Here is a 10,095-nt window from a genome sequence, read left to right as displayed (position 1 = left end):
GGTCTGTGACTGAGGGGACCTGGAGTGGGGGACAGGTGTGGTCTGTGACTGAGGGGACCTGGAGTGGGGGACAGGTGTGGTCTGTGACTGAGGGGTCCTGGAGTGGGGGACAGGTGTGGTCTGGGCCTCCCCTTGCTGCACGTTGCTGTGGAGGGGACTTGTTTTTCCCCAGGCCCCTGCGCTTTCCTTCTTTAGGGTCAAGACCTCCAGGATATTGGGGCAGGAAGGAGGGACTGGGGGAACAAGCCTTTTGTGGTATGTGGGGGTGGGTATGTGTTATTTGGGGGCTGCTTCTTTGTTTTCACTGAATCGGCTGCCGCTATGGTCCTCTGTTAGCACCCACAGCCTCTCTGCTTTCCACCAATGGCTCTCAAGCCACTGCATAGCTGGGGTACGCTGGGGGTGTTTTTCTGGATGGCATGAGGGGGACAAGCTCCTGCTGGGGCTCACCTCAGAGGACCTGACAGGGCCTCTCCCTGCCTCCAGTGAGCTTGAAGATTCCCTGTCTCCCACTTCCCCTTGCCCTCAGTGGTCTCCCCTGACAGAGGCTTTCTTAGGGGCAATCCTGCCCTCCTGAGGGATCCAGCAGGGCCCAGGGAAAGCCATCGTTCTGGCCACACCAAAGAGTAGGAGCAGAGCAGCGTCACTGCCTCCCTCCCCTCTGCCTTCCCTCTCAGTCCTCTTGCTTGCTGGGGTTGGCTGGGGCAGGTCTGCAAGACCCCTGCTGGGCAGGTGTGCAGGAGGGGAACCACACTCACTTTCCTGCAATGTCCTGGCTGCACCTCCTGGAGCCTCCTACTCCCGGGTTTGTGGTGGGCACCTTCCCTCTGCAGAGCCATTCTGCCTTTTGGCTTACACATGTCCCTAGTGATCCCTACTGAGCAAAGGAAAAGTCCCACTCAACCCAACAGCTAACCCAATAAAGCAGATGAGATGAGCCTGGTCCCCGCCACTGAGTCACACTGCTAAGTGGAGGAAAACATGACCTCCTTCAGGCCTGAAAATACCATTTTGCCTTCTGCAAATAGAACCAGCTAATGTTATCAAGGATGGCTTAGGGCAGGTTTTATTTCAGCAGGGGGCCTTTTCAGGGACTGGGACTAAAGCAGGATCCCCTGAGCGCAGAGGCTGGGCGCCAGTGGCTTCCGGAGCACCTCCCAAAAGCCATCAGAGGGCAACAGGCTCCCCTGTGTGGCCGACTTCTGCTATTGCATCTGCACAAAATCGCCGCATCCAAATATTAAAATGACTCATAATCCCGCATGCAGAAATAATCCTGTTACCATTCTATTACATTTACTACCAAAAGGCTTTTCATGAGCACAGTAAGTATGCGAGCCTATACCTCTTTGTTCACTTAACTGCACAAGACAACTCAATTTTAACACTCAGGCATTTTTTAAATATACACTAAATATTGCACAAAACACTGAAATCATTAACTGAGAAACGATCACTTATTTTACACTCAGTAGTTTCTCTTTCTCTCTCTCCCTCTCACATGCACACACAATTTTTCAGGAATCTTTATTCTTCCAGGTAGGAGTTGGGGGTGGGAGGAGAGCAGGAGTTTCTTACATGCCCTCCTCAGTGTATGCCCCAAATTTGCCAGGTGCGTTTTACATGAGAACCTGTGGCATAGAAATCTGTTAACCAGGCACAGTGACTCACACCTGTAATCCCATCACTTTGGGAGGCCGAAGCAAATGGATTGTTTGAGCCCAGGAGTTCAAGACCAGCCTCGGTAACACAGTGAGACCCCTGTCTCTACACAAAATACAAAAAATTTAGCCAGGTGTGGTGGCATATGCCTGTAGTTCCAGCTACCCAGAAGGCTGAGGAGGGAGAATCACCCGAGCCTGGGAGTTCAAGGCTGCAGTCAGCCATGATGGCACCACTGCACTCCAGCCTGGTGAGAGAGTGAGACCTTGAAAGAAAGAGAGAGAGAGAGAGAGAGAGAGAGAGAGAGAGAAACTTGCTACTTTATAGATAACTTCAGTTCAAAAGAACTAAATGACTTTTCCAAGGTCACACAGCCAACGGTGTTAAGACCAAGAATTAGGCGCAGTCTTTTATGGCCCCAAAGGCCTGTTATCTCTGAGATACTAGACCTGCAAGCTACAGTTCCCTCCCACCCCTGGAAATGGTGTCATCAGCTGACGTCAGTTGGGACAGTTTCCACTTATTTTTTATCAATTTTACACACTCAGCCAGAATGGCTCCAGCTCACCCTCAGTTGTCTCCAAATGAGCACTCACATTGCCCTCTAAGGAGTCACTCCTGGGGCCCCGATAAATGCTCCTCAGTTGGTGAAGGATGTTCTAGATCCTGGAAATTCTCCCTGCGATTGTACTTTAGCATCTGTAACAAGAGATTGGATGGTGCGCTGCCAGTGAGTCCCAAGCTAGAGAAGACATCCCTCTGTGCCTCCAGTAGTCACTGACCCTTGCTCCAGCCAGACCTTCCCAGGCTCTGCAAAAGCTGCAGCTCAGTGATCACAGCCCTTGCAGGAGGAAGACTTCTTTAACAAAAACTCATGGGGCACCCAGGCTAACGCAGCCCTCAGGGACCATCCAGGCCAACACAGAAGTCCAGCCCAGAGGAGAGAGCATTCAGCAGACTACAGACAGAGGCAGCTCTGCCTGCTCATTGTGGTGCCTTAAGAGAGTCTCTGGTAGGGGAAACAGATGAAGAGCAAACCTTCCAGCATGTGGTCCATCACCAACAGCAAATGAAAAACCAGGCTCTGTGACACATTAATCACGGAGCCAGGCTGCTCCCTCATCACTGGCAGGGCTGTGGTAAATACCTATCAGCCACGAGCTGCTCCACGAGCCTTCTCTGATCACAGGGTACCCAATCAGGATTGGCAGCTGAGAATAAATAAATCAACAGAGCAAGTTCCAATCAGCATGAATTTTCTGAACGCTCCTCATGCTGGGACTGGGGGCTAGAGTTAGCAGGTGCGTAAGATACCAATTTGTGGACCCCAAGGCAAGGGATTCACTGTTTGATTCACTCATACAACCCAAGTTGTATTTAGTCCCTTGTAAATAGCAGGTTCTCTTTAAAAGTTTTTAAATAAATGACATATTCCTGCTTTGGAAAAATTCCCATTCTAGTAAGAGAGAGATGCCTTAATGTACACAAATATATTCCGGTTTACTCACTCCCTAGCTGATTTTTAGTCTTGGCCAAACATTTTACAGGCCTTTTCCTGCTACCATGTAACTTGCACAGCTGATAAAAAATGGTTAAAAATTTTTTTAATTTGAAATACATACATAAATGTATATATACATATATTCTTACTCATCCTAAGTTTTTCTTTTCTGCTTAACAAAACCAATAGAGTTGCCAAATTGAACAAATAAAAATACAAGATGTCAGTTCAGTTTGAATTCCAGATAAACAACGGGTATTTTTTAGTGTGTATGTTCCAAATATTGTGTCTATTGCAAATATTGGAATACTCCAAGTACTATCTGAAATTCAAATTGAAGTGGGCAGCCTGTATTTCACCAGGCAGCTCTTCTTTGGGACCCTACTCGAATGTTGTGGAACATTCTGAGTGGGCTGGAAAGGGAAGCGTTCAGAAGTAATCACCAGATGGCCAGGGCCTCCGTGCAGGGCAGCTGTCCCGGATCCTGCTTTGCTGCTGGGTAAAGGCGGAGAAGCAGCTGTAATAGATTCTCCTGATAGTCACACTTCCTACTGAGGCCAGTTCCACGCTGATAGGCCAAGCAGAAAGCAGAGCTTCTCGGCAGAGATGAAAGGCACAGAAGTTTCTTGCTGTGCTATGGCTCTGTCTCTTGTTGTGAGGCAGGTAATTCTGTGTGGCTCTTACTGCAGGCCTGGAGCTGAGCAGACCACAGGGCCTCAAGAGTTCTGGCATTTTAGACAACAGACGTCGGGGGATTAGTCCGTGTCTCTGTCTGTATCTCTTTGCACTGGCCTCCCTCTTTTTCTCCCTCTTTCTTTCTCTCTCTCTCTCTTTCTCTGAATGTTTGATGAACTTCTTATACCTCTCAAAGCAGGAAGGAAAAAGGAATCCTTGTATAGCCTTGACAGTGCAATTTGCTCTTTATCAGATTATTCTAGGAGCTTTGGCTTTCAGACATGGTCCCTGCTGCAGGTTGCTGACAAGGCTTTTCTTGTCCACCTGGCAAGGAGGAGCTAGGAGAAGTGGCACGCAGAGGTTCATTGCCTCCTTCTCTTTGCTTCTGCACACACAGATGCAGACTTTATGATCTTCGAATGTGTGGGGAGCCTTATGCAAATGAGCCTGGAGAAACAAGTATCTCTCCGCCCATGTCAGAGACAAGTATCTTGACTTTCATGTAGTTGGTGAGCACCACAGATTTTGCAGGTACATTCTTAAACTTCTCTCCGTTCTCATGGGGGGTTGTGGTCATATAATCTCTTCTTGGTCTGGGCCACGTCCAAGGATTCTATCTTTTGTAGGGAGAGCTTCAAAGGACCTCACATTTCCCATAAATCTTTGGTACCTTCTGGCCTTCGTAGCATTAACACAGCCCTATGTGCCATCCTAAGAGTATTATTTTGCTGGGACCTAGACCTCTGGCCATGGCATAATTGGTAAATTTCACATATGTATCTAAAGTTGACTACCATGAAGAAACAGCTGTTTAGGGGTGGCTAAGACTTCAAGAAGTCATGCATTTTATAGAAAGCACAAATGATTATGGAAAGAACTTTGGACTTAGGCTTAACATCATCTCTGCTCCTCACTAGTTATGTGTCCCAGAAGGGTATTTAGCCTTTCTGAACCTCAGTTTCCCTATAAGTTGGGGACAATGCCATGTATTTTCCAGAGGGTAGTGAGATGAATGGATGAAATAATAGTTGTCAAGTGCCCTGCCGCATAGTATTATAGTAACTTATTTTTTAACAGACACCAATTGGGCACCTTTGGGATGCCAGGCACTTCCTGGAGGCTGAGGGGCATGGGTCTGTGAGATGGACTACCAAAATTTCTGCTCTTATGGAAAATAACCTGCAACCCCAAAAAGCATGCTGAGCATGCATGCTCTGGGTCAGTTGCCTGGGTTTGCAACCTGGCTGCGGCTCTTCTCAGCTGTGTGAACTTAAGCAAGTTTTTCTTTTTTCTCCTCTGTAAAGTGGGGGCTGATGGATTAGCACCTGGAGGCTAAACAGGAAGAAGGTCATTTGGCAAGCAGCTGTCTAGAGCTCTTTCAGATCAGTTTGGCTCAGGAAGAAAGACAGATGAGCCCCTGGCTGCCCAGTGTGGCTACACCATCCTCTCTAACCACTGGGGAAATGTGGAGCTCCAGGCATCTCTCCTCAGCTGCTACACCTATATGCAGGTGAGTGTCCCATGCCCTCTGAATAGGGCTCGTTTAGTTTCATTAAAAGAAAAACTTCAGCCGAATTAAATTTAAAGGAGTTTAATTGAACAATGAACGATTCGCGAATTGGGCAGCCCCCAGAATCACAGCAGATTCAGAGAGACTCCAGTGCAGCCACGTGGTGGAAGAAGATTTATAGACAGAAAAAGGAAGTGGCATACCTAAATCAGAAATGAGGTACGGAAGCAACTTGGATGGGTTACAGCCCAGCACTTGCTTGATTTGAACACAGTTTGAACACCACAGCTTATGTGGGAGTGGTTGAAGTATGGCTGCTGGGACTGGCCAAGGCACGGCCACTGTTACAGAAACGCACTCCCAAGTTAGGTTTTCAGTCTTGTCTGCCTATTAAGTTAGGTTGCAGTTCATCCACACAAGGACTCACATATAGAAGTGTGCAGTCCTTCGTAGGCCATATTTAGTTTGCTTTAACAGTTGGTACACAGTCTGCCTTAAAAGAAGTGATAAGCCTGGAGTTTTGAATCTCCTCTGGGTTACTGATAATCTCACTGTTGGCTTCCCCAGGCCCTTAGGAAAGGAAAAAAAGCTGAGCTAGATGAAAAAGCATCTCTTAAGGCCAGAGTAATACACCTATCCAAGGGATTCTCTGCAGCAAATCAAATCCCATGCCTCATGAGGGATGAGGTTGTATTCTCTTGTACAGCAGCTTAATAATGAGTATCACAAGTGCACCATAGCATGGAAAATCAACTTGTTGGGGGAGTCCTCTTCACAATAGTGTTATGGAGAAGTGAGCTATGTGGTTTGTTTTGAATAAAGTTAGTTTTAGTGCATGAATGCTAACATGGGGCATCTACCCAAGGATTTCCAAGCTAATTTGTTGTACTCTTTTTCTGAGATGTGCTGGCGCCTTCCAGAAGTCCCAAAGGGCCCATCAGTTTACTGTCAAACACCCAAATTTGGCTTCACGAGGTGGTCCCTAGAAAGAATGGAATTTGATACTTATATAAGCAGGTAAAGGCCAGATGGTAAGGTTTGTTTTGTTTCATGTGTTCAGATTGCGCCTGTTTTGTATTAGGTGCTGTCTTAGGTGCTGGCAGTGAGCAGCTTAAATTCACAGGCTGCCCCTCATGTGGAGAGGGAAAAGCATTGTGTACAGTGAGATCACGTGACACAGCTCATCAAATTAGGTGCAGTTGAAACTTCCCACATGAGCTGTGGGTCCTCACGTAAAAAAACAAGTATCCCGTTCTGATAAGGTCAGGATTCTCTTCCCTGCAGAGAGATGTCGACTTTACCATAACTGTGCAACAAGCTGAAAATCTTTTAAATCAACTACCAATTATCTGGTAGGATGCTGCTGTGGATCCTGCCAGAGCTGATGTTGCTTCTTATCAGAAAAGCGTGGGCTGCCCCTGCACCTCATGGTGCTCCGGGAGATTGTGTGAGACAAACTACATGGAAGTAAGAGGAAGACTCACCCCTGCCCCAGTAAAGGAGGCACCACGTGCTCTGTGTTGGAAAGTGATCCAAGCTTACTCTGGCTCTTGCTATTTCTACTCATTTCCTTTTGCCATCCAAAAAAGTCAACTAACTTCATAGATCCATAAACTAGTTACGTTGCCATATCAACGTCCATTTTAACCTTTTAGCTATTCCCACATTAGTCCATTTCAGTAATAGAGAACTTTTAAGTTTTCCAACAAGTACATGACTTGTTAGACAAAGCATAAAATGCTCAGGAAGGTTGTGAAAGTCAGTCAGACTTCAAGGTACTTGGGCTAGTGGGAGAACTTCATGTATGTATTTACCTAGAAGTTTTTCTAGTGTTTAGCAGTTTTTCTAGGTGTAAAATTTATCAGTGGGCCTGTCTCCTTGAGCTCTTCATTTCCGACTGGAGTTCTACCCTGATATCCTCATATGGCCAGTATGATCCTCAGTCGCAGCAAATGGAGGAAGTCAATAAGACCTACCACCTATTGAGCCTTTACTATGTGCCCCACACATCAGTCTCTCAAATAGCCCTGTGAGGTGTTTTCCCCTTTTTTACAAAGGAGGGAACTGAGCTTAGGAGCTAAATAGATAAATCTTATACAGAAAGTGGTAGAACTAGGATTCAAGGCAGTATCTTTCAGAGAGAACAGGTCCTTATCCTTAAACCTAATATTCTGCAGGTGCCAGAGAAAGGCATGGACATGTGGCTTTACTACCCTCAATTCTTACAAGAGAGAATTACTATTATTATATATTTGGCCAGTTTAAAAAAAAAATCTAGAACAAGTCAGCTCACAATTTATAAAGTTGAAGTAAACACATTGGAATTTCATGTTTTCACTTAATTGTGCACAAAACAAGCTAAATATCTTTTAAATCAATTATCAGAGGCAATATCTGGGTTAACATAGCACTCAAAGGCTATGTAGAGTAGCTGTCTCTGAGTCACTTTTTTCTACTCTTATTGGCTTAACCAATGCCTCCACTGGATCAAGAAAGACTAGCTAACTCTTACTGGTATCACCTGTGTGCCAGCTCTCTGCTAGTTATCTCACGCAATCTATCCTCTTAAATGAATTCAAGGTACTCTGGAATTACCCTTGGCCTTCTTTGTAGCAGTTACGATGTTGAAAATACAGAAGCTCAGTCACCTATTGGATGATAGCTTCTAGGTAACTGAGTGTGTATAGGAATGAGATCATAACCATATTGATTTGAAGTTAAGATCAAATCTACCAAGACTAGGGAGCCTAAAACGTTCCTAAATTTATAGGGTTAAGCAAATCTTCTTCCCGAAGGTCTCTATTAAGAAGAAAGTTCCATTAATCCCCATGGACCCGCTCCAGGATGAGCCAGAGGGCTGGGTGGCAGCATTCTCTGAGGCAAGTGTGTGATAGGAAATCCCAGGAGATTTTTCTATTGATCCTCTGAATCTCACCTTGAACTAGGATGGTAACTTGAGGTTCCATTAAAAAGCATGGTCATATGGAGTTTGGGGGCTCTCACTATGAAGTTTCAAGTGTCCTCACATCTATGATTTTTGGCCTGGGTGACTTCAGGGGTGGCTTCCATCTGGCAGATGGCCTTTTATACACCAGTCATGTGGCATTTGATGCTGGTGCAGGATGCACACAGGGCTGGCTACAGAATCAATGTGACTGACACGACGATCCTGGTGCAAGCTGGCTTCACAGCCCCAGCAGACCAACAATTACAGGTGGATGAGTTTATAAGTCTAGGAGTTTTTTCTTCCAATAAACAGCAGTGTAAGAATTACAAAGGAAAACTTTGGGTTTTTATATCACAAAATTAACAAAGACTTTGATAGTTACGCTTATTGGAAAGCAGTTTGAATTTGTCTTGAAATTCATCTTGATCTAATGACCTTTAAAAGCATCTGTGTATACACTAAATGTAGAAAAATGGGTGTATATATAAATATTATGACATCACTATAAGAAATTTATGTAGAAGAAATCTAAGTAGAAGACTGTTACTGTCTCTAATAGTCATTAAAATCTTATTTATTCAAGATGTTTTTTAAATTATGGGAAGAGGTGCTATTTGCAAATGAGTAATGAAACTTTTCTCTCCCATAAAATTCTAAGGTATAAATTTTGCGTAGAAAATAAAAATTGAGTTATTTTGACTACTTACCATCCAGCACTACTTGTAGAAAGTACTTGATCTTACAGCAGAAAAGTAATAACCTTGAATCTGACAACAGTCACAAACGGTTAGAATCCTGGCAATTTGTTTTGAAGTCTATTTGAAGTCTATACTCACAAGTATAGCTTTAAAACAAATTGCCAGTATTCCAACCACTTGTAATTCCTATCAGATTCAAGATATTATTTTTTCTGCTGTAAGGTCAAGTACTTCCTACAAGTAGTGCTGGATGATTCTGATGGTGGACACAGCTATGACTTGCCCTGTGGGTGAGAGACATGGAGTTGATGTTTGGTAGCACTTACTTGAGAATATCTGGCTTTTAAACTTGTTGTACAAGGTAGGAACTCTTCCTGCATTAGGGCTCTTAGTTGGAATCAACAGATCCCCAGTTCTAATCAGGTAAACAAAAGTTCATCTAGAAAATTGAAAATTCTCCCATTACTGGGTATATATCCAAAGGATTACAAATTGTTCTACTATAAGGACACGTGTACACGAATGTTCATTGCAGCACTGTTTACAATAGCAAGGACCTGGAACCAACCCAAATGCCCATCGACGATAGACTGGATAGGGAAAATGTGGCACATATACACCATGGAATATTATGCAGCCATCAAAAACGATGAGTTTGGGTCCTTTGTGGGGACATGGATGAACCTGGAAACCATCATTCTCAGCAAACTGACAGAGGAGCAGAAGATCAAACACCGCATGTTCTCACTCATAGGCGGGTGTTGAACGATGAGAGCACATGGACAAAGGGAGGGGAGCACTACACACTGGGGTCAGTTGGGGGGACATAGGGGAGGGACGGTGGGGGGTGGGGAGCTGGGGGAGGATAGCAGGGGGAGAAAGCCACATGTAGGTGATGGGGAGGAAGGCAGCAAATCACACTGCCATGTGTGTTCCTATGCAACAATTTTGCATGTTCTTCACATGTACCCCCAAACCTAAAATGCAATAAAATAAATAAATGGGGGGAAAAAAAAAAAAGAAAATTCTAAGGTTAGAGTTGACACAAGGCATGGTTAGATTGGTTTTTCCTTCAGCTTTATTATCAGAAAGACCCTCTCTG

This window comes from Cebus imitator, unplaced genomic scaffold, assembly GCF_001604975.1.
Source record: "Cebus imitator isolate Cc_AM_T3 unplaced genomic scaffold, Cebus_imitator-1.0 Scaffold1, whole genome shotgun sequence".
Lineage (NCBI taxonomy): Eukaryota > Metazoa > Chordata > Mammalia > Primates > Cebidae > Cebus > Cebus imitator.
The sequence above is the reverse complement of the archived record's forward strand: the minus strand, read 5'-3'. Positions refer to the sequence as shown.